Source organism: Salmo salar, chromosome 10 (genome assembly GCF_965601325.2).
Source record: "Salmo salar chromosome 10, fSalSal1, whole genome shotgun sequence".
Taxonomy (NCBI): Eukaryota; Metazoa; Chordata; class Actinopteri; order Salmoniformes; family Salmonidae; genus Salmo; species Salmo salar.
In genome coordinates this window covers 9,378,812-9,405,549 of record NC_138300.1, presented here as the reverse complement: position 1 = coordinate 9,405,549, position 26,738 = coordinate 9,378,812, and the positions used below count along the sequence as shown (strand labels likewise).

The following is a 26,738-nucleotide window of genomic DNA, read 5'->3' as shown; positions in this document are numbered from 1 at the left end:
CTCTCCCCTTTCGAAACGTTTTGAAAGATAATGCAATCATCCTCCTTGAATCTTATTGGCTCTCTTGTTGAAAAACGCCCTGAAGATTTGTTATACAACGTTTGACATGTTTGAACGAACCTAAATGGAAAAAAATGCATATTCTCAATGGCTGTCCTGCGGCCGACGGAGCATTTGGATCAGCCTTCAGACGCGCTAACAAGAACAAGCTCTTGGAACATAAAGGAGTAATTTTTTCGAACTAAAATACATTTGTTGTGGATCTGGGATTCCTGGAAGTGCTTTTTGATGAAGACAACCAAAGGTAAGGGATTATTGACAATAGTATACAAGAATTAGTTAAGATTTTACATTACATGGGCTTGCTCCTACCTATCTCTACGATTTGGTCCTGCCGTACATACCTACACGTACGCTACGGTCACAAGACGCAGGCCTGCATAGTGAACCTAGAATTTCTAAGCAAACAGCTGGAGGCAGGACTTTCTCCTATAGAGCTCAATTTTTATGGAATTGTCTACCTATCCATGTGAGAGACGCAGACTCGGCCTCGATCTTTAAGTCTTTAATGAAGAGTCATCTCTTCAGTAGGTCCTATGATTGAGTTTATTCTGGCCCAGTGGTGTGAAGGTGAACGGCAAGGCACTTTGCTGTCTCTGCCTGGCCGACTCCCCTCTCTCCACTGGGATTATCTGCCTCTGACCCTATTACGGGGTCTGAGTCACTGGCTTACTAGTGCTCTTCCATGCCTTCTCTAGGAGGGGTGCATCAAATAGTAACAGGATTTTTCCGCTATACTCAACTTGAGTGGGTTGAGTCACAGACGTGATCTTCCTGTCCGGTTTTGCGCCCCCTCTGTCTCGTGAGGTGGAGGCGATCTTCATGTACTATACAATAGTCTATGTGCCGGGGGGCTAGGGTCAGTCTGTTTTATCTGGTGTAATTCTTCTGTCTTATCTGGTGTCTTGTGTGAATTTAAGTATGATCTCTCTAATTATCTCTCCCTCTCCCTCCCAGAGGACCTGAGCCCTAGGATCATGCCTCAGGACTACATGGCCTGATGACTCCTGGCTGTCCCAGTCCACCTGGTCATGCTGTTGCTCCAGTTTTAACTGTTCTGCCTGCGGCTATGCAACCCAGACCTGTTCACCATAGGTGCTACCTTGTCCCGGACCTGCTGTTTTCGACTCTCTCTCTCTTTACCGCACCTGCTGTCTCGACCTCTGAATGCTCGGCTATGAAAAGCCAACTGACATTTACTCCTGAGGTACTGACCTGTTTCACCCCCTACAACCACTGTGATTATTATTTGACCCTGCTGGTCATCTATGAACGTTTGAACATCTTGAAGAACAATCTGGCCTTAATGGCCATGTACTCTTATAATCTCCACCCGGCACAGCCAGAAGAGGAACGGCCACCCCTCAGAGCCAGGTTCCCCTCTAGGTTTCTTCCTAGGTTCCGGCCTTTCTAGGGAGATTTTCCTAGCCACCGTGCTTCTACATCTGTATTGCTTGCTGTTTGGGGTTTTAGTCTGGGTTTCTTTATAGCACTTTGTGACATTTGCTGATTGATTAATTGATTGATTGATTGATTGGACTGGAGGTACTGCCAAATTCTCTAAAATTATGTTGGAGGCGGCTTATGGTAGAGAAATTAACATTCAATTATCTGGCAACAGCTCCAGTGGACATTCCTGCAGTCAGCATGCCAAATCCACGCTCTGTCAAAACTTGAGACATCTGTAGGATTGTGTTGTGTGACAAAACAGAACATTGTAGAATGGCCTTTCATTGTCCCCAGTACAAGGTGCACCTGTCTAATGATAATGCTGCTTAATCAGCATCTTGATATGCCACACCTGTCAGGTGGATGGATTGTCTTGGCAAAGGAGAAATGCTCACTAAAAGGGATGTAAACAAATGTGTGCACAACATTTGAGAGAAATAAGCATTTTGTGCATATGAAAACACTTTACATGTTGCATTTATATTTTTGTTCAGTATAAGTTAGGAGCGTTGAACCCTTACTGAAAAAACTGGCTTCTGGCTAACAGTTGTGGTAAATATTTGTAATAATTAACAACAAAAACTAACACCTGAAACCCCACCTCTTTAAGGAATATCTAGGATAGGATAAAGTAATCCTTCTAACCCCCCCCCCCCCTTAAAATATTTAGATGCACTATTGTAAAGTGGTTGTTCCACTGGACATCATAAGGTGAATTCACCAATTTGTAAGTCGCTCTGGATAAGAGCGTCTGCTAAATGACTTAAATGTAAATGTAAAATGTAAATCCAACCCAGTTCAGAACTATTGCCTTTTTGAGTGAACTTTGGAAGTTGTAAGTCCTTCGTCCAAAGCTTGTTGAATGCATGCACTGAAACAATCAGAAAACAAAAAAAGGTAGAAATTGAGTTATTTCTCACAATTTGAAAGATAAACATCTCCTAAATCCAACCACATTGTCCGATTTCAAAGAGGCTTTACGGCGAAAGCATAAAGTTAGGTTATGTTAGGAGAGTACATTGAAAATAGCTGTGTGTAATGTTTTGTCAATTCAAAGACAGGCGTCACCAAAAGCGGATAACCAGCTAGAATTATGCACCAACCTTTGACAATCTTCCTCAGATGACACTCCTAAGACATTATGTTACACAATACATGCATTTTTTGTTCCATCAAGTTCATATTTATATCCAAAAACAGCATTTTACCGAAGCGGTGAAAATCTGATTTTTTTTTTCTCTCAAATGCTTCCGGTGAACAACGTTACAAATCACAAAATTACTATTCGATAACATTGGTAAATTATAATATTGTCATTCAAATATTCATAGTTTAACATTTCGTAAATGCTACTGCATTGCCAGATTTCAAAATAACTTTACTGGGAAATCACAATTTGCAATAAACCGGGTGCTGTGCTAAGAACAATAGGCTAGGCTATACAGCTTAGCACCATCTTGTAACCATGTAATATCAAAATTACTATTGTCAATATTCCCTTACCTTTGATTATCTTCATCCATTGGCACTTCCAGGAATCCCAGGTTCACTACAAATGCGGTTTCTTTCAACAAAGTTCATAATTGATGTCCAAATAACTCCAAGTTGTTAGCGCTTCGGTAGGCTACTAAAAAGTAGCGCGGGGGGGGGGAAGTCACGGCGAAAAGTAAAAAAAATAATCTATTTACGTTTGTTCAAACATGTCAAACGTTGTTTAGCATCAATCTTTAGAGCCATTTTTAACGTGAAACATCAGTAATGTTTCAACCCGACCTCTCCTGTGTCTTGAAAAACGTCTTTGAAAAATGTATCGCATCACATGATTACGCAGGTGCAGCCAATAATGAAGTGACGACATCCCAGGGAGGTCAACTTCTCTTCCTTGTCATCCGGTCTCTGTTCATCATAGACACTTCAAACAACTTTATAAAGATCGTTGACATCTAGTGGAAGCCGTAGGAGTTGCGAAATGAATCCTTTCTCACTGTGGTATCTAATAACAATGACAAAAAAAAATTGTACAGCCACAAAATTATTATTTTTTCTCAGGTTTTTGCCTGCCATATGAGTTTTGTTATACTTACAGACACCATTCAAACAGTTTTAGAAAATTCAGAGTGTTTTCTATCCAAATCTGGTAATAATATGCATATCCTAGCTTCTGAGTTGGTGTAGGAGGCAGTTAAAAATGGGCACATATTTTTTTCAAAATTCTCAATACTGCCCCCTAGCCCCAACAGGTTAATATGGCAATTCATATAATTTTTCCCAAATAAATTGTTACTACCAAAAAATGCTGGGTTAAAAATAAGCCAATTTGGGTCATTTAGATCAATATTGGACAAACTCAGCATTGGGTTAATTCAACCCAGTGGGTTTGGGTTTTGCTTCTTACCCAGTGCATTGGGTGAGCCCTTTACCCAACTGCTGGGAAAATTAGACTATATTGCTGGGTTAAAACAACCCAGTGTGTTGGGTTGAGACATAAAACCATCACATTGGGTTGGGAGATAATTTTTTTTATGTAATACTTCGGTGTCATCCTGCTTGCATATTTTTGCCTTCTCTACCATCCCTTCCCTTTCCTACTGTACACACACAATCAAGACACAATGTTGAACTACAAATAATAAATTATTATTGCCTGCATTTCAGAACATGGCGCCGACAGACATGGAAGCTCTGCTTCTAGCGGCTAAACAATTTAGCAGTATTTTGTTTTTGTGTGTGTTATTGCTTACAGTATTAGCCCAGAACATTTTTTGTTTTGTTACATACAGCCGGAAATAACTTTTGGATATCAGAGCAGCGGTAACTCATCAGCATACCGACCAGAAATACGACTTTCCTGAATTGGGTCCTTTGTTCGTACCCCGCAAGGCAATTGAATTTATCCCAGAGGCTGCTCCAAGACGAATCCGGCGGAGAAGAGGTATTCAGAGTGGACATCTCCGACTCAGGAGGCGTGCACACCATCCACCACTTCTGAGTATATTACTGCTAACGTTCAGTCCCCGGACAATAATGTAGACAAGTTCAGTGCAAGGATCTAGTTCCAGAAAGACATCAGGGACTGTAACACACTCTTGTTTCATGGAATCATGGCTCTCTCCGGATATACTGTCCCCGTCCATACAGACAGGAATAAAGAACTCTTCGGGAAGAAGAAAGGCAGTGGTGGATGTTCCATGACTCATGGTGTGATTTGTGATAATGTACAGGAACTCAAGTACTTTTGTTCACCCGACCTAGAATACCTCACAATCAAATGCCAACGTATTACCTCCAACATAATTCTCTATGGTTTTAGTCACAGCCATTTGTATTCCCCCTCAAGCCGATACCACAACGGCCCTCAAGGAACTACAGTGGACTTTATGCAAACTGGAAACTATATATCCAGAAGCCACATTTACTGTAGCTTGGGACTTTAACAAAGTAAATTTGAGGAAAACGCTACCAAAGTTCTATCATCACATTGCCTGTAGTACTCGCACTTCAAAAAATCTCAAACATTGTTTCTCTCCCTTCCGGGATGGCTACAAGGCCCTTCTCCGCCCTCCCTTTGGCAAATCAGATCATGACTCCATTCTGCTCCTCGCTTCCTATAGGCAGAGACTCTAAGAGGAGGTACCGGGGCTAAGGTCTATTCAACGCTGGTCTGGCCAATTGGAGTCTATGCTTCAAGATTGGTTTGATCATGCAGACTGGGACATGTTCCGGGTTGCCTCTAAGAATAACATTGATGTATACATGGACACGGTGCCTGAGTTCAGGAAGTGTATAGGGGATGTTGTTCCCACTGTGACTATTATAACCTACCCAAACCAAAAACCGTGGATAGATGGAAGCATTAGCGCAAAATTGAAAGCGCGAACCACTGCATTTGGGGTGGCAGGTAGCCTAGTGGTTAGAGCATTGGACTAGTAACCAAAAGGTTGCTAGATCAGTCCCCAAGCTGACAAGGTAAAAATCTGTCGTTCTGCCCCTGAACAAGGAAGTCAACCCACTGTTCCTAGGCTGTCATTGTAAATAAGAATTTGTTCTTAACTGACTTGCCTAGTTAAATAAAGGTTAAAAAAGAAGAAAAAAAGGAGCATGCACAGACCAGCTGGCTGGAGTGTTTACAGGCATATTAAATCTCTCCTTATCCCAGTCTGCTGTCCCCACTTGGTTCAAGATCAAATCAAATTGTATTTGTTACATGAGCCAAATACAACCGGTGTAGACATTACCGTGAAATGCTTACTTTCAAGCCGTTAACCAACAATTCAGTTTTAAGAAAATAGAGTTAAGAAAATATTTACTAAATAAACTAAAGTAAAAACTAAAAGAAAAAATAACAATAAAATAACAATAACGAGGCTATATACAGGGGGTACCGGTACCGAGTAAATGTACAGGGGTACAGGTTAGTCGAAGAAATTTGTACATGTAGGTAGGGGTAAAGTGACTATGCATAGTTAATAAACAGTGAGTAGCAGCAGTGTAAAAACAAAGGGGGCTGTCAATGCAAATAGTCCGGCTGGCCAATTGATTAATTGTTCAGCAGTCTTATGGCTTGGGGCTAGAAGCTGTTAAGGAGACTTTTGGACCTAGACTTGGCGCTCCGGTACTGCTTACCATGTGGTAGCTCATAGAACAGTCTATGACTTGGGTGTCTAGAGTCTTTGAAAAGATTTGAGGTCTTCCTCGGACACAGCCTAGTATATAGGTCCTGGATGGCTGGAAGCTTGGCCCCAGTGATATACAGGGCCATACGCACTGGCCTATGTAGCACCTTATGGTTGGATGCCGAGCAATTGCCGTATCAGGCGGTGATGCAACCAGTCAGGATGCTCTCGATGGTGCAGCTGTTGAACTTTTTGAGTATCTGGTGACCCATACTAAATCTTTTCAGTTTCCTGAGGGGGAAAAGGCATTGTCATGCCCTCTCCATGACTGTCTTGATGTGTTTTGACCATAATAGTTTGTTGGTGATGTGGACCGCAAGAAACTTGAAACACTCGACCCGCTCCACTATAGCCTTGTCGACGTGAATGGGGGTGTGTTCGGCCCTCCTTTTCCTCTAGATCATGATCAGCTCCTTTGTCTTGCTCAAGGTGAGGGAAAGGTTGTTGTCCTGGCACCACACTGATAGGTCTCTGACCTCCTCTCTATAGGCTGTCTCGTCGTCGGTGATCAGGCCTATCACTGTTGTGTTGTCAGCAAACTTAAGGGCGAGGGAGAGCTTTTTACATGTCTCTGTGTGTGGAGTACAGGTGATCTAGAATTTTATAAGACAACTGCTGGGTCTGCCCAGGGAGAACTTCTGATTGAGTTGGTTGGAACCTCTCCAGTGTGCTGACAATAAACAATGACTCATTTAAGATTGACTTCAAGTGTCCCTGTGTCGAACGCGACTTTGAAAAAAAAAAATATCTCGTAGTAAAACGTACTGTTAGCTTGCTAACGTTAGCTGGCTGGTTCGCTAGCTAACGTTATGTGTATGCTCTCCACTTTCTGGAGGACCGAGTTTTGAAATTAGTGGAATTCGAGTATGAGATCTAAGGAGATGGAGAATACACCAATCTAGATTACATCGTCAAACTAAGGAACCATGCATGGCAACCATGATGTATACTGATAAGATTTTCTAATTTTGACAGAAAGTGGTTTCATTTCAACTGTACTGTTAGCTAGCTAACGTTAGCTGGCTGGGTTTCTAGCTAACGTTATGTGTATGATCTTATTCTTTGTATCTCAGACACATAGCGCTACTTCCGGCGACGACAGAGATGGCCGCCTCGCTTCGCGTTCCTAGGAAACTGCAGTATTTCTTTTTATGTGTTATTTCTTACATTGTTACCCCAGGAAATCTTAAGTTTTATTACATACAGTCGGGAGAAACTATTGGATATAAGAGCAACGTCAACTCACCAACATTATGACCAAGAATACGACTTTCCCAAAGCGGATCCTCGGTTTGGTCCACCACCCAGGACAATGGATCGGATCCCAGCTGGCGACCCAAAACAATGGCGCCGCAGAGGGACAGATGGAGTAGTCTTCTGGTCAGGCTCCGTAGACGGGCACATCGCGCACCGCTCCCGAGCATAGTACTCGCCGATGTCCAGTCTCTTGACAACAAGGTAGACGAAATCCGAGCAAGGGTTGCCTTCCAGAGAGACATCAGAGATTGTAACATTCTTTGTTTCACAGAAACATGGATCACTCAGAATACATCATCAGAGTCGGTACAGCCACCTGGTTTCTTCACGCATCGCGCCAACAGAAACAAACATCTCTCTGGTAAGAAGAAGGGCGGGGGTGTATGCCTTATGATTAATGAGACATGGTGTGATCATAACAACATACAGGAACTCAAAGCCCTTTGTTCACCTGACCTAGAATTCCTTACAATCAAATCTCGACCGCATTATCAAGAGAATTCTCTTCGATCATAATCACAGTCATGTATATCCCCCCCAAGCAGACACATCAACGGCCCTGAAATAACTTAATGTGACTCTATGTAAACTGGTAACCACATATCCTGAGGCTGCATTTAGTGTAGCTGGGGATTTTAACTGGGCTAATCTGAAAACAAGGCTCCCTAAATTTTAACAGTATATCGAATGCGCGACCCGGCTGGCAAAACCCTGGATCATTGTCATTCTAACTTCTGCGACACATACAAAGCCCTCCCCCGCCCTCCTTTCGGAAAATCTGTTCACGACTCCATTTTTTTGCTCTCAGCCTATAGACAGAAACTAAAACAGGACGCTCCCGTGCTCAGGTCTGTTCAACGCTGGTCCGACCAATCGGATTCCACGCTTCAAGATTGCTTCAATCACGTGGACTGGGATATGTTCCGCATAGTGTCGGACAATAACATTGATGAATATGCTGATTCGATGAGCGAGTTTATTAGCAAGCGCATCGGTGATGTACCCACAGCGTCTATTAAAACCTTCCCCAACCAGAAACCATGGATTGATGGCAGCATTCGCACAAAACTGAAAGCGCGAACCACTGCTTTTAATCAGGGAAAGGTGACCGGAAACATGACCGGCCCAGATAGCATCCCCAGCCGCGTCCTCAGAGCATGCGCAGACCAGCTGGCTGGTGTGTTTACGGACATATTCAATCAATCCTTATCCCAGTCTGCTGTTCCCACATGCTTCAAGAGGGCCACCATTGTTCCTGTTCCCAAAAAAGCTAAGGTAACTGAGCTAAATGACTATCGCCCCGTAGCACTCACTTCCGTCATCATGAAGTGCTTTGAGAGACTAGTCAAGGAACATATCACCTCCACCCTACCTGACACCCTAGACCCACTCCAATTTGCTTACCGCCCCAATAGGTCCACAGACGACGCAATCATCATCACACTGCACACTGCCCTAACCCATCTGGACAAGAGGAATACCTATGTAAGAATGCTGTTAATCGACTACAGCTCAGCATTTAACACCATAGTACCCTCCATACTTGTCATTAAGCTCGAGACCCTGGGCATTAAGCTCGAGACCCTGGGTCTCGACCCCGCCCTGTGCAACTGGGTCCTGGACTTCCTGACGGGCCGCCCCCAGGTGGTGAGTGTAGGAAACAACATCTCCACCATGCTGATCCTCAACACTGGGGCCCCACAAGGGTGCGTTCTCAGCCCTCTCCTGTACTCCCTGTTCACCCATGACTGTGTGGCCATGCACGCCTCCAACTCAATCATCAAGTTTGCAGACGACACTACAGTGGTATGCTTGATTACCAACAACGACAAGACGGCCTACAGGGAGGAGGTGAGGGCCCTCGGAGTGTGGCATCAGGAAAATAACCTCACACTCAATGTCAACAAAACAAAGGAGAGGATCGTGGACTTCAGGAAACAGCAGAGGGAGCAGCCCCCTATCCACATCGACGGAACAGTAGTGGAGAAGGTGTAAAGTTTTAAACATTCCTTGGGGTGTACAGTGTAGGGGAGTAAGAGGGCAAGGGGAAATGTGGTGGAGAAAAGTCTTTAAACTGAATTGATTCTGGGAAAGATGTAGAATATCACATAATCCAGCCTTAAGTATATGCAATTGTCTGTAATTGATGAGTTAGTTAGTGTGTGTGTTTGTGTGCGTGCGTGCATGTTTTTGTGTGTGTGCACATGTCCTTGTCGCAGGGAGTACCAGAAGCTGGTTTGTCACTAACTGTAGGCACATGGGGCCCACCGAGTCGGCGTCACAGACAGGATGAGAGCACGTCTGGGGACCTCACATCTGTCAACACTTTCTATCTGCCTGTCTGACACTGCCTTTAATTAACCCCTCACAGAGACCACAGCTCTGGCTTTACTGGAAATACAGCTAATTGATTGGCTTTGAAGCGTCATGAGGAGCTCTTGTGGCGCTCTCTGGTGTTGCTATGAAGATGTTTCAGATTTATCCTATATCCTTTTCATATTTCAGTACAGAACACTACATTACTACATGTTGCTATACAGTCAGAACTCAGGCTGAATTAAATATTTTGACAGATTCATAGGCTTAAATCCAAAGCATTCCAATTTGCAAATGCATTATATTAAGTCTTTGGACCCTTAGCTGACTAAATTGAGTTATTGTCCTTTCAAAAAGGTAGCTTTATGTCTGTTAAATGTGAATATAGCCAGCAGGGTTGGGATCAATTCCATTTAAATTCCAGTTAATTCAAACACTAAACCAAGTTCAATTCCAAGTGTTCCTCATTGAAAAGAATTGAAGAGATTTGGAATTGGAATATCAGTGTACTTCCTGAATTGACTGGAATTTAAATGGAATTGACCCCAACCCTGATACCCAATATATAATTTAAACAACCTTTAACTGGATATCATAAGGTGAATGCACCAATTTGTAAGTCGCTCTGGATAAGAGCACCTGCTAAATGACGTAAATATAAATGTAACTTCAGTCCCAATTGATTCAACAGACTTGAATGCCACCTAGTGGAACACACATGAACATATACACTAAGTGAACAAAACATTAAGAACACCTTCCTCCAAACGCTTCCCACAGTTGTGTCAAGTTGGTTGGATGTCCTTTGGGTGGTGGACCAGTTAAAAACCCAGCTGCATTGCAGTTCTTGACGCAAACTGGTGCGCCTGGCACCTACTACCATACCCCCATTCAAAGCCACTTAAATCTTTTGTCTTGCCCATTCACCCTCTGAATGGCTCACATACACAATCCATGTCTCAATTGTCTCATGGCTTAACCTGTCTCCTCCCCTTCATCTATACTGATTGACCAGGTGAAAGCTTTGATCCCTTATTGATGTCACTTGCTAAATCCACTTCAGTCTATAAACCTATTCACACGGGACTAGAATTACTATAGAACGTTGGTAATGTAATTGTTACCCAAGCATGTCCATTTTTCCAGTGGAAGATCCAGACGGGATTAGTTTTACCAAACTGGCCAAGCAATTCATTTTTTTCATCATTCAAAATTGACCGTTATGACGAAAGCCTGGAGGCCCTTCTAGCTGTGAAAGTCAAAATAATAATGCATATCAATAAGAACCATGAACTGAAACCTTTTCAGACATTTAATTTCCTGATATATTTGGCAATTTATTAATTCATTGGCACAATATCATCCACTTCATCTTCTAAAAGAGAAGTATGGCACTAGGAAAGTTGAAATGTGACAAAATAGTTAATTAATCTGTAGCCTACGTGCATATCACTTTGTTTTAAGAATTAATTTGTTCCTGTATTCTAACCCAAACTGGGTGCAAAGAAGGGGTGATGATATGTACAGGATACGTATTATCACAGGACCTGGAAGTTTGCTGAAAAACAGTAGGTTTTTAGGGCTGGGATAATAACCTTCCTACCAAGTAAAAATTACTGATATGGCGGATTTGGACGGGAGTAATGTGGTGATTTGTGTGCGTGCACATAATTACATTATTACATTACTTGAGCTCCCCCAGTAAAACTTATCCTGTCCAAATAGGGTTTATGTTATGGAAAGAGTAGATATTCTTAATGTTTTTTACACTCAGTATAAGTAACTTCATGTATTGCCAAAAGCAGCTGCACCAATGATCTCTATAAGGATTCTAAAGTATAGACTTACTTGTGGGGGGAAATCACCTCACTTGGAAGACTATTACAAAACTGTTTGACAACTATATCTTGAGTGTGAGATGGAAAATAATTATGAACAGTTACAACAGTAGTTGGCACGGTTTATAAATGGCACAGTCAACTGTGTCAAAAATCAATCTCTCTTAGTAAATGTGCTGGAGAATTTAATAAACAGAGAGAGAGGAACGCATATCACGTCTGCACATACGCACACACACACACACACACACACACACACACGCACACACACAAACATTCAGTCCTCTGGGGAACATGCTAAAGGAATGCTACAGGGAAGAAGAGGCAAGCCAGCCAGGATGCTTTTCCCTCCAAATGTCTTAGATGCCTCATCTAGGAGAAAAAGCAGCACTGGGTGACAAAGTCTCAATCACTGACAGGCATGGAGCTGAGGGCCACAGAAGCCTCTTAAGGTAATCCCACTGTGGGCTGACTGGGCTGTGCTGACTCATTTCCTCTGGGAACAAGAGCTCGTGGCCCAGGCAGGCGCCGACAGGCCTCTGCACTCTGCAAGCCGAAGGGTAGGCAGGGGAAGCCGCACGAGCCATCAACTTAATTATCCTCTCCCATCCAACTAGTGCCTCCACACAGTCAGCACCCATTTACCTGGAGGAACCCGAAGCCTACGTGTCTGTGCCAAAATGTCTTGCATCTGAATCCTGCTTGGCAAAACAAAACTTCTAGCGTCAGACAAGGTGTTAATTCATTAACCCCTGGTGCTTTGTTCAAGCCTATCTCTGTGACAGCTGTTTACAATTGCACCATATATTTTAATTTGCTCGTGTAGGCTTCGGTCTATAAACAACAGCAGCATCCTGACAGATATATATATATATATGACTGGCAATAACAACGCTGAATTATGACATGGCATATCCCGCTAGCATCCAGGCTCTGAGATGGTCCAGGGCAGGATTTGTCAAACTACACAGTGCTCACTCCCTCTGACTGATTAACTGAAGACATTGCCAGTCCGGTGAGAGCAGAGAATAGATGATGAATGACGTACATTGTCAAACAGAAAACAACTCCGGATCAATTAAGGTGACAGAACATAATACAGCACCAGTTCTTTACCGTTACAACAGCACAGACAACAACTAGAGTCTTGAAAGTGAACTTCGCCAACTTTGTGAAAAGAACAGCCAAAAATAAGAAATTAACTCTGAAGGGTGCTGTGGCGTGCAGTCACAGTGAGGAAAACATATTCCATTTGCATATGGCGACAAATGTTTGTCTATTTCATCAGCTCATTGGTTTTACTAGGCTCTTTGGGCTGCATTGTTAAGTGGAGAGAATGGGTTTGATTTAAATGAGAATGAGACTATTAAATTCATCATGGATGCTTTAATGCTGCTGGGATGCTGATTCGGCCCCTTCTTTCCCATTCTGAAGCTGTGAGGCATGTTGAGTGATCTCCCAGGTACCCCTAAGCTCTGTGATAAAGTTTCCTCTAGGTACAGATCTCGAATCAACTTCCCCTCCCCCAATTCTTATCTTAACCATTAGTCGGGAAAATGATAAACTGACCCAAGATCAGTGTCTAGGGTCAACTACTCCTACTCATGACAGAAATCACCATGGGAAAACAAAATGGCTACCCAGCAATTATATCTCCTTGAGGCAGCACTCTAACCTCTCAGCTGTCCAAAGGAAATGGCAGGCTCATAATAATCCTTGACATCTATGCTTGCTACCTTCAAAGAGTAGGGAAAAAAACACTGCATTTGTGTGGGAACAACCGAAGATGTGAGGCCGGTGCCGTTTTGTGTCCATAACTGCTGTCTAAATATTATTTCAGAAGCTGCCCCTGGGCCGTGCATCTTGGAGCATGTTGCTCACTCCAAATACTTTTAGCTAAGGTACAGACGAGAGGCTATACATTTGCTACTAATTTAGGTCCTACGGCTTGAGTGTAAGCCTGGTCTTCCTCTCTAGCTCCAAAATGAGCTCATACCACAACAAATGACCTCCAGAACAAACAGTAGTTGAGCCGAATGACCCCTATAATCAAAACGGACAAAATAATGAATAAATAGAATACAGGGACTGTGTTCAACATTCTCACAAATCCTGCAGGGAGGAAGGAGAGGGGAAACGAGGTGGGTCTTTCCCTCTGTTCTTTGAACTGTTCATTGTTTTCTTGTCAACCTTTTAGATAGGTCTATTGTTACCGTGACTGGTGTTCTGGATTCCCATTCAAAACGGAGCTTGTTCACATAAACCTTGAGGTTTGAGGGTTCGTTGAGCCGACTGGGTGGCTTTCACGAGAGAATAAGCGCAGGGTCGCGTTGGACAGGGACCAGTAGCCGCTCTCTAACCTGCGTTGGCCGGGACCTAGACTCGGTGGTGAGGACTTCTTTCCTGGCAATGGAACATGGGTCAGTACAGTACCCAGGATGTCTCTTAGATTTCCATCATACATACTTATAAGGCATTGGATGTCGTATCAGTAGATATCCCTTCAAATGTGCCACTTTGCTAAAATTAAGTTAAGAAAGGTTATTTTCTCAGCATACAGTCCAATATTTAAGACCTGATATCTGTTTTTATAACCAAACCAAATCCAGCTATTGTAACCACATAAGCAATATCATGATATCACATCCTGAGACATCATTATCATGATCAAGTGGGTTATTTGAATGAAACATTACAAATGTGTTTCGGCTTTCATGGCCTCAATCCACTTAGCAGACACAGTGGAAAAGCTGTAGACTACATAGAACATCCTCACTTTTAATAGCTTTGCTTACAAAACACCATGTCATCCTCTGGCTTATTCAACCACACTAGTCTGATGTTGCGTCAGTTTGTGAGCTTTTAAACGACAATATAAGTAAATAGTTCTAATGTGGCGTCACCCCTGAAGCATTTAGCTGCTGCGCTCCCGACATGACGATGCCGCCGTGGTCTCTTTTGTGACAGGGATGAGACCAGACTGGAGCTGGAGCTTGTCTGAAGCGGCTGCCAACTTTCCCACCCACAGAGCTGCAGGCACAACCTGACTAACATGCAACGTTCTCCTAACCCTCGTCTCCATAACAGCAGACTTAATTGGATACTGCTGCAACGTTGCGTTCATGATTAAGGGGTGATAAGTGGGTGGTCTGGGTAGTGTAAAGAGAGTGACTCGCTAGTGGCTATCTTATCCATAACCACCCAGAGCTCTTTTCACACACACACACACACACACACACACACACACACACACACACACACACACACACACACACACACACACACACACACACACACACACACACACACACACACACACACACACACACACACAAACAATTAAGGCTTATGTCCACCTCTTCCCCATCCTTCTCTTCATAACATGATGGACCTTCACCCGGTGCTCCAGAAGATGGCAGGAGTGGCACTAGAGTGTCCTTGGAAAAAGTATTAGACACCAGAGCATCAGGTTGTCAGTAACCTCTGTTCTTCCTGGGCCTTCGTATTGCCATAGACGCCTGCTGCAAAAACTTCTGCTGTCTTGTGAAGAGCCAGATCTGACAACAAAACACATGTGGCTTTTGATGGGAGGCCCAAAATGTCCACCATGGTGTCATCTCCATGTATAGCACATCTGGTCATCTTAATAAGTGTTCTTTCCACACAGAGGGATGTTTTATGGATGCTTTCTTCTGATGGAGGCGTTGTCATCCTTTTATTGTAAATCCACTAAACAGAGCCAAGGAGTTTAACATCGCTTTGAAATGACCGAAAGGTCTATTTTTGAATGTTCTCGTCATGTCAGACCCTAAACAATGCCTCATACTGACGATTACAACAATAAAACAGAATAGAGAGGCTCCCTGAACATTGGCCTCAAATCCACAATCTGCTGTTCATTTTTTCACCCAAACGGTAGCCTTCACCGCCTTTTCTGTTATACAGCAGTAACTATTCCACTATTACACCTTTGAGCACCATTTTGCGGATACGGTTATGAACCCGAGTTGCCTTTGAATTCCATCCAGATTCCACCTCTTGGCTGAGAATAGCAGAGCGACCCCCAGTGGTGTGATTGCATAAACATAGGATTAGTACTCTTATACCTGCCAACTTTTTTACGCTCCCCTAGTTTTTAATGGGCCAGGGAGGTGTTCTCTATTATGGTGGTGTAAAATGGAGAAAGAGGGGAGTTCCACTCCTGTGGCTTTCATTGCCACAACACTGAGTGGACTCACTAATGAGAAATAGACAAAGACATGGTGAAAGAAGAGGAGGAAAAACCTCTCTCTCTCAAACGTAAACAAATACAATGACTAGCACAAGAGTAACATTTACAAATGGAAAAAGCTAACCATTAATTTCAAGGTAAAGGGCTTGGGATATCTACACCTATTAGAGCAGCATATTATTGTCAATCTCTGTAGGCTTTCATGGGCATACTAAATGGTTTATTTTTAAGTGCAGTATCTTGCCCATAAAGTGTCTACTATTTCCAAGGCAAAAACGTACAGGCAAATGTAATTGTCTAGGTAGTAGGGCCTGTGCAAGGTATAAATAGAGGGAGAGAAAGACAAAGAGTGTGTGTGTGTGCGTGTGTGTTCGTGTACAGTACATGTGTGTGTCCTGAGTTTGCTGACACACTACAAAGCTACTGTAGCACTGCGGCCAGTGCCAGAGCATAAAAATCCTTTGCTTTCATTTCATGTAGAACATCACCATATGTTAATGCAGGTAGTCTATTACCCATTAGCCCAGTTAATAGAATGCAGAATGTCAGCTGAGCCATTGTATTTGTGTATTTTTAAATGATGCATTCATTGAGCCCAAATCAAGAGGCTTTGGGCTTTATCACCACAAGCCAGAGGTTGTCATTTTAGTAAACAGACTTCTACGCTCTTTGGGATGTCACGTCTGTTCTTTTCTGGACAAAGAAAATACTTTCAAATACTTCACAAATACCAGGTTGTATCTAATATTATTAGGAGAGGATATTCCAGGCATTAATTTGAATCCTTTTTCTATTTCAGACACACACAGACAGAGACAGCAGACACACGCATGCACACACAATGGCCATGTCAGTATAAGTTGCATAAAAAGCGGAAATTAGCGAATCAGCCTACTTCTCTGTATTATATAGCTCCGTTGGGGCATTTGCTCCGTTTCCCTGTGTTTTATTATCCTTGTGCGGTTTGTAATTGCTAATAAATGCTCTCACTGGCCTTTTCTCAGGTCAGGCCTAGTGTATTGTCATTTTTCATTCACAACTTCAAACGCTTCAATCGTTAAAATCTGTACAGGAACAAAGCCACAGAGATGGTGGTAACTGGAGATGTTTTTACAGTGGTTCCCTTTGGGTTTGCGTTACCGCACCAGCCAAGCATGGGAACGAGAGACGGAGACCGACTTGGAGGGTTGAACTTACATCAGACGAAACAGGTTTTACTCCCCTAGGTTTAATATTGGGACACAGAGGCAAACCACCTCTGATCCCATACAGAAATAACACTATGGCTGGTGCTGCAAAAGTTGGTTGTGTTTTACTGTAAAGTAAACCCTTTTATGTATACATCCTTAAAGCCTTTATAACAGCTACATAAGACATTATAAAAGGTCCACCATCTATGTTTAAGTATAGGTAGGTTCGCGGTGTCCACACATGTCCTATGAGCAATGCGTCATAAAATAACAAGCAGTTAAGTGAAATGAGTTTTATCATCCAGACCCTCAAAAGACCCTCATTCAGGTCTCATAAAGTTGTTTACACACTAATTGAACAGCCTTGTTCAACTGAAACAGCTCAGGAATTGAGATAATACCTTTGTGCATTGACTTCATCCTCCACTAACCCCCACCCCCTCCCTTCCTCCAACCTCCAGACTAGTACAGGTGCACATACAGTATGTCATATAAGGCCATCGGATGATCCTAAATTCATTAACCAATACAATTGTGTTGCCTCAATACAATCCTAAACCAAAGATGCACTGTGTCAAAGGTCAGAGTTGAGACAGCAGAATCCAACCAAAGACAGTACAGTATGAAGATAGGCAGAAACTGCATCTTCAATAGAAATCCCCGATCATACTTGTAGGCGATGTCATGGCAACCGTTGGCTTGCTAAGCTCATGCGTAGAAACACGTCATCAGGTGTAACGGTCGTCTCGCGCCGAACTGCGCATGTGCAATCCGTCAGCACAAAGGCACTCCTTCAATATAAAGTTGTTTGTGATGAAAATGAATGTCAAAATGTCACTTTCACAAGGTTGGAGTAATGTCATGTACGAGGACTGTCTCGAATCTAGGTTGTCCTTTTAGATTTCAAGAACATTTTAAACTAAGGCAGATTTTTTTCACTTCACTCACTAACTTCCCAAACCCCGGCCTGGTCTGTTTGGTCTGTTTCACAAGTATTCCCGGAAGTTTTGCGATGTTACGCATCTGGGTTTAGAAACTCTGTGATCCAGCTGTACACAAAAGCCTTATAAAAGCCTTACTGGCAACAGCAAGTTTCTGTGGGAATGGGGGTCTATGACCTCTTACAGTAGTCTGTCCTTGGATCCTGAGGGTCATATGAATTAGGTAAAGGGGATACTTAGTCATCAAGTATCAACCATACATTTATGAAGGCCAGGACACATCCTTACGTCTGTGACAGGACAAATCAGGTTAAACATTACAAGACACATGACCCCATTACTGTACCTTTTACTGGCATACTTTTCTTTTTGTATGGAAATACACATCTCGTAGAAGATGTAGCTGTATTTAGATTTAAATTTTAAACAACAGGTTTGAACAAAGTCTAAAGACACGTTGCAATGAAGAGAGTGGTTAGTGATCTGCATCAACAGCCTATATCAGCAAATTGTAATGTGCTGTATCTTCAACCCCTGTATCCTTTCCACGAGCTGTAAAATGCATGACTTCCGGTAAATTTTGCACTTATTTAATCCCAAAAGAGAAACAATATGTTGGCCTTTCCTCTAAACTACTTAATTTACATGTCCAGAGTTGTTTTAATGGATCCCTGACAGTTTGTGGCTTTCCAAAGTGGCTTTTGCAGAGGCTTGGGGATTGGGAGGGCTTGTACTGCAGGTATCAAGAACAAAAACGCTCAAAGAACTGTCTAATCATACACACACACACATACACACACACACACACACACACACACACACCACACACACACACACACACACGGATATGTATTCTGTAATCCTTTCGTAAACTGACAAAAGTTCTATGAAAGGAAAGGACGTATATAAAGTTTATAAAAAGAGCAGACAGAGACATCCAGATAAGTGATCTGACCGATTCCCAGTCAGGTCCTGACGCTCTGAACTTCACAGCATCTCATAATATGGCTACTAAGTAACTGCAGAGATGAGACAAAATTACCAGTGGTGAGAGAATAGTCACAGTATCGCACTGGGTAAAGTAAAAACATCACAAACTTGATAATTTTGTCATAACATCAGATCCTATAATAAGAAACATCAATACATGGGATACTCATATTAGATAGAAATATGCATTTTTTACTATGTAGTAAGTAAGGGATTTTGTTGCATATTCAACACCGGCTTTCCATGTTTCAGAATGCTCTGGAATTACAACTTCCAGAATCATATCCAGAGGTCTTAGCATTTCTGGTGGGTTTAAAATAAAATTTCTGGGATCTGTTACAGCAGGAATTGGTGAGTTCTGGGTACTTGGGCAATAATAGTGATTGCTGTTTCATATCATTCCAAGTAGGGCAATGTAGAATACAATTTCTCTCCACAACTTTAGTATATTTTCCCCAGAAAACTTTTTTAAAGTTCCTCATTCTATAATAAAACTTTGGTCAAAGCTTTGTTTGAGAATCAGAAATACACATCAGAAGCTGCATTTGTGACATGCACAAATGCAAGCTATCGGCTTTTATGAGGGTGTTTCAACATAACTTGTGTCCCAAATTGTATCTGCCCAATCAAGAAAATGCAAAATTTCACCTTTGGAACATCAAAGAAGCATTGAGTGTATTTTATGAGCACTGGTTTCCTCTTTCAGATTCAGTAATATAAACTATGAATCCTTATCTATGTCAGCTTATCTAATGATATCGTACCATGATGTATCATATTTCAGTACATGCTTGCTGTTAGTTTCAAGGTACATCTACTAATAAACAGTAAGTAAGCCATCAACAAGTTTCTGGCCATTTTGCTGAGTTATTTGCAGTGGTGAAAAAAAGTACCCAAATTGACATACTTGAGTAAAAATATAGATACCTTAATAGAAAATTACTCAAGTAAAAGTCAAAGTCACCCAGTAAAATACTACTTGAGTAAAAGTATTTGCTTCTAAATATACTTAAGTATCAAAAGTAAATGTAATTGCTTAAATATACTTAAGTACCAAAAGTAGAAGTATGAATCATTTCAAATTCCTTCTATTAAGCAAAGCAGATGGCACCATGTTCTTGTTTTTTAAATGTACGGATAGCCAGGCGTACACTCCAACACTCAGACATTTTCAAACGATGCATTTGTGTTTAGTTAGTCTGCCAGATCAGAGGCAGTAGGGATGACCACGTGTTCTCTTGATAAATGCATGAATTGGACCATTTCCCTGTCCTGCTAAGCCCTCAACATGTAATGACTACTTTTGGGTGTCAGGGAGTGTAATGAAGTAAAAGTTATCAAAAACATAAATATTAAAATGAAGTGCAGATACTCCAAAAATAACTACTTAAGTAGTACTTTAAAGTATTTTTACTTAAGTACTTTACACCACTGGTTATTTGAAAAACGTTAGAAGTGTAAGTGGGAAGTGCTGCCATATTTACTGTATGCTCTATTAAGAAGTCAAAATATCCACTTCAACGTGCCAAGTTTTTTCTTTCTTTCTTTTTTCTTGGGGGCAATTTGATGAAAACTGCTGTGAATAGAACACAGTTCAAAATCCCTTTAGATTAAATAACTTCTAACTTTCTTTTTCGCATGTAACCTGTCTGTAACGCCCTGGCCATAGAGAGGGGTTTTTTGTTCTTTATTTTGGTTAGGCCAGGGTGTTACATTGGGTGGGCGTTCTATGAGCATTTTTCTATGTTGGTTTGCTTCGTTGATTTTGGCCGTGTGGCTTCCAATCAGGCACAGCTGTAGAGTGTTGTTGCTGATTGGGAGTCACACATAAATGCCTGTTTTTCCGTTGGGGTTTTGTGGGTAATTGTTTCTGTTTAGATCATTTCCGAACAGGACTGTTTTGCTGTTGGTTATTTTGTATAGTGTTCTGACATTAATTAAATACAATCATGATGAACACTAACTCCACTGCGCCTTGGTCTACTCTCTCTCCCGACAGCCGTTGTCACAGGATCCAACGAAAGTGGCGCCCCTCCTCGGTCGGGCGGCGCTCGGCGGTCGTCGTCGCCGGGCCTATTAGCTGCCACCGATCGTTGTTTCTATGTCGTTTAGTTTTGTCTGTCTGTTCCGCACCTGTTTTGTGTATGTCATTAGTGGGGACTTATTTAATGTGTGTTTTCAGTTGGGATTTTGTGCGGGATTGTTTATTGTCCACGTTGTGTGATCGACAGTTTTTTTCGTAGGATTTACCGGGCTGCGCTCCTTGCCTTAGGAATTATATTTTGTGCTGTACGGGCGCAGTTAACAAGTACTGGAACTTTGTATAGCGCCCTGTGCTTTTCGGCGTGTGTGTGAGTAAGGATTATTAAAAGACACTCACCTCCAGCACCTCTGTCTCCTGCACTTGATTCCACCTATCAGCCAGTCCAAGTCCGACGTGACAGCCGTTACACTGTCAAGAAAAATAATAACAAAAATATCATATTATAAGATAAACCATTGAGGCATTAAAGACATCCCCACACCTGAGGTCATTCTAATATTACTCTTTGTTTGAGGTAATCAGAATTAAAGGGATCACACAAAAGTTTAACATGTTTATGCAGGAACTGAAATGAGATGCTTATGAAAAGTCAATTATTCAGGAGGAGACTAGCCTCCAGGTTTGGAAGCCCATTTTCCATGAGAGTGGAGGGTACAAGGCAGATTTTGAGTGGGAGAATGAGCCTGTTGGTTTTATTTTTTATACAGCCGTGAGCCGAAAGAAGTCTCATTCTGGGTGGGGGTAAAATGGTGGTGGGGAGAGGCTTTTGTGTGTGAGACTATAGGGGTGCTCTGGGGTGAATTTACAACAAAGGGGTAGTTAAAGCAATGTTATTGTACATCTCTTTCATTTGGATGAACATGCACAAGGATTCGTTTCACTGAAGCAACAGGGATTTATTTTGAATCAGCTATACCAAAGAAAGCATGAATTGAGTGAAGCAAGAGGTGTGTTTTTACTGAGTTGCAAAGGGACAGTTTAAGTTAGGGGCAGACCAGGGTTCAACTCGTATATGTTTTCTTTAAAATACTTTAGCTGCACTTCAACTTCCCTGACTATTCAACATCCAATGGAATAGTCCCATAATTGCAAACCCAGAAATCTAGCGCTCCTGGCAGGCTTAATCAAACAGTCAAAAGTATTTTAAACAAAATGAATACTAGTTGATCCCTGGATGTCTGGTTAGGGGGAGATGCTGGGTGGTAGCCTGGAGCCATGACAGGGCTGTGTCAGGTGCAGAGGAGAGGTGCACTATGGGAAGCCCATTCACCAGACCAGGGTGGGCCTGGTCCTGGGAGGCTGTGTTGTGCTGTTTTGATTTATCTGTGCAGAAGATTGTCATGGCCTGGGAGAGAAGCGTGTTGGGACCTGCGGCATCCACTGGCCAATTACATAATTGGGAAAGGTGGCGCGCAAGTCCAAAACACTGTCTGCTTTCTTTCCCTGGGAAAGTCAGAACGTCAGCGAGGGACTGACCGAAGCAGTCTAACTTGACACTGGCCAATAATTCTTTATTGGGTTTAGGGCACCGTTTGGCAATAGTCCAAAATACTGTGCTTTTGACTTGCAATGGCAAATTTGTCTGATGTCTAAATGGCACCACGACATTGGATGTCTATCTTGACAAACATACAGTATTACATTTTGCTATCTGTGTGTTCTCATTTGTGACCTTTGGTTCAAACCCAATGAAATACACCAAAACAGACTGCTGCAAAAAGTATACTCCACCCCTTTATGGGTACTGTAGTCTGAAGTCAATCTGAAGCTTACTCTGTTAAATCTTTCTTGAAAGCAGAAAACTGGGGCACTTCTTGTTCTCCATGGTCAAGCTACTTTCTTTTCAAGCCTTATCAACTGCACTTACCTTTTTAGAACATTGGTTTGATGCCGAGCAGGGGCAAAACAGCTGCTGGTTTACATCATCTCTATTTACATTACAAACGGAAAGGATTCTCCCTCTCCTCTATTGCCATGTCTCCATCAATTGTGACCCTCTACCCATGTACAAGGAAGCGTGAGAAATTGGGAAAAGAGGGGAGTGGAAGGTAGGTAGGAGGATGGGGGTAATGTATGTCTGGTGTAGTTAGGGAGGGTTTTGTGTTCTTTCCCTTCATGACGGTTGCTGTGGCACTGTGGTACTGTGTCGGCCTTTACCCTGCTGGGCTGGCATTGTAGAGGAGGTTGATGCCTCAGCGCTGGCACAGCAAGCTCTGATAGTCACTGCCGAGTCGGCCTCGCTACAACGCACTCCATTCCTCCTCCGGTTGAGGCTTGCCCTTTAGAGCACATTAGATAAAGAGTCAAAGGAAAATAAAATAGTGACATTGGACAGCCTTATTGCGTTATTTGTCAAGGGGGAGAATTGGGAAATGCAGATCTGTCTATTGAGCAGACTTTGCGGTTTCAAAAGGTTATTCTCTCTAGGTAATCGTATATCGAAGCGCTGGACACGCTTTTGTTTGTAGAAAATGGTGTGTTATTTTCCCTCTTCCTCTGGTGATCAAACCACCAAACCTTTTGAGTTTGTGATGTCACAGGTGGTTTCTCTTACGGAAACTGTATCATCTCTGACGATTGAATCATGCCGCTAGTATTTCATTTACTTTCACAGATGGATACCTGAACCAAACAATTATAGCTGCCTCCTACAAGGCACCAGTTTAATTAATCTAAGTGAATTTCAAAAGGGCTGAGTTGAGACAATTTGCCCTGTAAAGCAACTGAAAAAAGAGAGAATGAGAGCCCAGGTTACTCTACCCTTTGACAGGGTAAAGATCCACGATCTTTAATCTCAGCATCCAGTAGGCCACGGATACGACTGTCACCTCCTATTAAATCAGTTGTAAACAAAAAGATACAGAGGGTGTGATTATCTAGAAGGGATTAGTGCCTACGTCACGGAATTAAATACAGTCTCCTGTTAGTCAAAAACATAATGTGACAGCTTCTGTGTAAATAGGTGATATGACGACTTTGACGTGAATGAGGCCCACGTGTGCCAGGCTCTGCACTCTTGCAGGGGGAGAAAGTTCTCAGCCTCCCGTCTTCTTCACAGTCAGTCTTTCCCATGAGCAGGACATTCCCAATTCGCATGACGATACTCCCTGTTCACCCCGCTTCTCTTGTCTGACCTGAACGGAAGTGAACGTTTACAGGAATTTCTTCCCCTGTACTGACCTGTACCGACTCCCACCCATAAAACACTCGCTATGGTGCTACAGGGTGTGAGGGGAGGTCAATGGCAGTCCTTGGTTGGTCCATTGGGTGGGCTAGCTCTAACTCCAGAGGACATTTGCGTGTGAACCGCCATGCATATAGGAAATAAAGGGCCACAACCACCGACTTGTGCCAAGACAATTCAGTCACGCGGAGGTCGTTTCTCCTGACCCTGCACCAAGGACGAGTTGGAGAACAGAGTGGACTAAAAGCGAAACAGGGATGAATATGTTCAAAACAATGGGGTCTCAAAGGGAGGAGATGGCAGCTGGCTGTACTTTGACATCAACACGGGGTCAAAAGGCCCATTGAGGACCACCTAACATTAACACACAAAACAAACACTAGAGGAACAAGACAAATCTAGGATTTGCTACTGTAGTGGGAGAGAGGAAGAGCTGCAGTGGGCACTCAAATGTGGCCCTACGGTATAGAGGCGAACATCTAACAGACCTTGCCACAGTACAATGCTCACATGTGCCATGTTTTGCCTCACACCCTACTTGTTTTTTTCTCTCTAATAAAATTATTGTGACATAGTAATATCAAGATACTGTAGTTTAGGCAGAGATGTATTCAGATAGCTGTTGGATTTTTAGGATTCAGTGGAGTACCAGTGCGAGGACAGCACTGTAGCTGAGTAGTGACTGTCTGCTGCCATAATCACACACTATAAACTGGCCAAAATGTCCACGAAAAGTGAAACAAATACAACAAATTGCTTAGTCATGGAATTACATTCATTGAGTGAATATAAGGGACAAACTCAAATAGTTTTTGCCCTTTCGTTAGATTGCTGACGCTCACACGCAAACATGCGCATGCACACACATATAAACAACACACACTCTGAGGTGGGGTCATGGTCCTTTTACATCTAACTGGGGCGTGGCCAAACCAAGACCAGCGGCTCCCCTCGTTTGTGAAAGCAGGAGTTTTAATGAATATTTTGGAAGCCATTTTCACACAGGGTTATGCTCTCTAATTTGCTTTCCTGGAAGGCTGATTCTTTTAGGTGTTTTCAATTTGTATACAAGAGATTTACTGATTGTGCTCCCGGCACAACTTTCAGACAGGCGTTCTCATCAACGTCAAGTAAACATATTACAAATTATAGACATTCACGAAAGACTGTGTTTGTGTGTCATGCCAAGATGACCAATTTTGTGACATAATCTCCCACTTTATCCTTTAAACATGCTGAAACTCATGGTATACCTTGTTTCATAGGAGGCACGGTCTCTCAAGCAGAAAGTGATGATCACACTGCTATTATATCACATAACAAGTGTGAAAGCCTGAAAGTAGCTTGTGTGGGTTGATTCTAAATCGTACAGCTGAATGGTGTAGTGATAGGCAGGCCAGCCAAGCACGTGCTATTTATTAAGGGGTAAGCAGATTCCCAAATGGGCTTGAAGATAACCACAATAAATCCCTATCCTCTCAATCGCAGTTTGGGGGCACCCCTGGCTTTATCCCAAACCCCCCTCTCTATTCTCAGAGTCTTCCAAACTGTTGAATTGCTGATCTTGGTGGAATCCAATGATACAACATCTGAGCATCGACAACGTATTTAAAATCTGCTGGATATTTGGAGGTGGAAGGTACTGGGTTTGAGCAGAGGCAAACAATACTCATATCCTATCTATAATTAATTTTCAACAATAACTTAGAAAAGACATTCAAAAAAATGTAATGCGACATTCTCAATTAAATCCGTCTTAAATCTGTCTGATAATTAACCGTGGGATGGGGATTAAGGAGAGACCTTATCTCCTGTTGAGAATGTCCATGCCAATCAAGGATTTCCATCCTGAGGGAGGTGAATTTGATGTGCCTGTGGAACCTCCCTGTGACATCTGACATCTTTCCCATTTGCCTCCCCCTCGGACAAGTTTGAGGGTGACAAGGAAAGGGTCCCGTGTTTGACTTCGCAGTGTGACAGATACTGTCCTACCATACCTGTTAAGGGTTCACCAGCTAATTATAGCTCTCTATTACCCATCTGCCCATCATCAAGAGGGGATGCGTGATTCCCCAGTGCTTTCCCGTCATTAAGAGCTGGGATTTTTAAAATTTATTTTTTATTAATGTATTTCACCTTTATTTAATCAGGTAGGCTAGTTGAGGACAAGTTCTCATTTACAACTGCGACCTGGCCAAGAATAAAGCAAAGCAGTTCCACACATACAACAACACAGAGTTACACATGGAATAAACAAACATACAGTCAATAATACAGTAGAAAAAGTCTATATACAAGGCAATATATAGGCCATGGTGGCGAAGTAACTACAATATACCAATTAAACACTGGAGTGATTGATGTGCAGAAGATGAATGTGCAAGTAGAGATACTGGGGCGCAAAGGAGCAAGATAAATAAATAAATACAGTATGGGGATGAGGTAGATTGAATGGGCTATTTACAGATGGGCTATGTACAGGTGCAGTGATCTGTGAGCTGCTCTGACAGCTGGTGCTTAAAGCTAGTGAGGGAGATATGAGTCTCCAGCTTCAGTGATTTTTCA

The 26,738-nt window shown here is 42.5% G+C and overlaps 1 long non-coding RNA gene across 1 annotated transcript in view; it reads right to left on the bottom strand.

Annotated features, from left to right (window-relative positions):
- The window catches only part of LOC123724376 (uncharacterized), a 71,995-nt gene that overhangs the window by 14,724 nt on the left and 30,533 nt on the right, over positions 1-26,738 (bottom strand). The window contains exon 2 of the long non-coding RNA XR_006756888.1: positions 21,326-21,397. This is a non-coding gene — a long non-coding RNA (uncharacterized LOC123724376). The remainder of the gene's footprint in view (positions 1-21,325; positions 21,398-26,738) is intronic.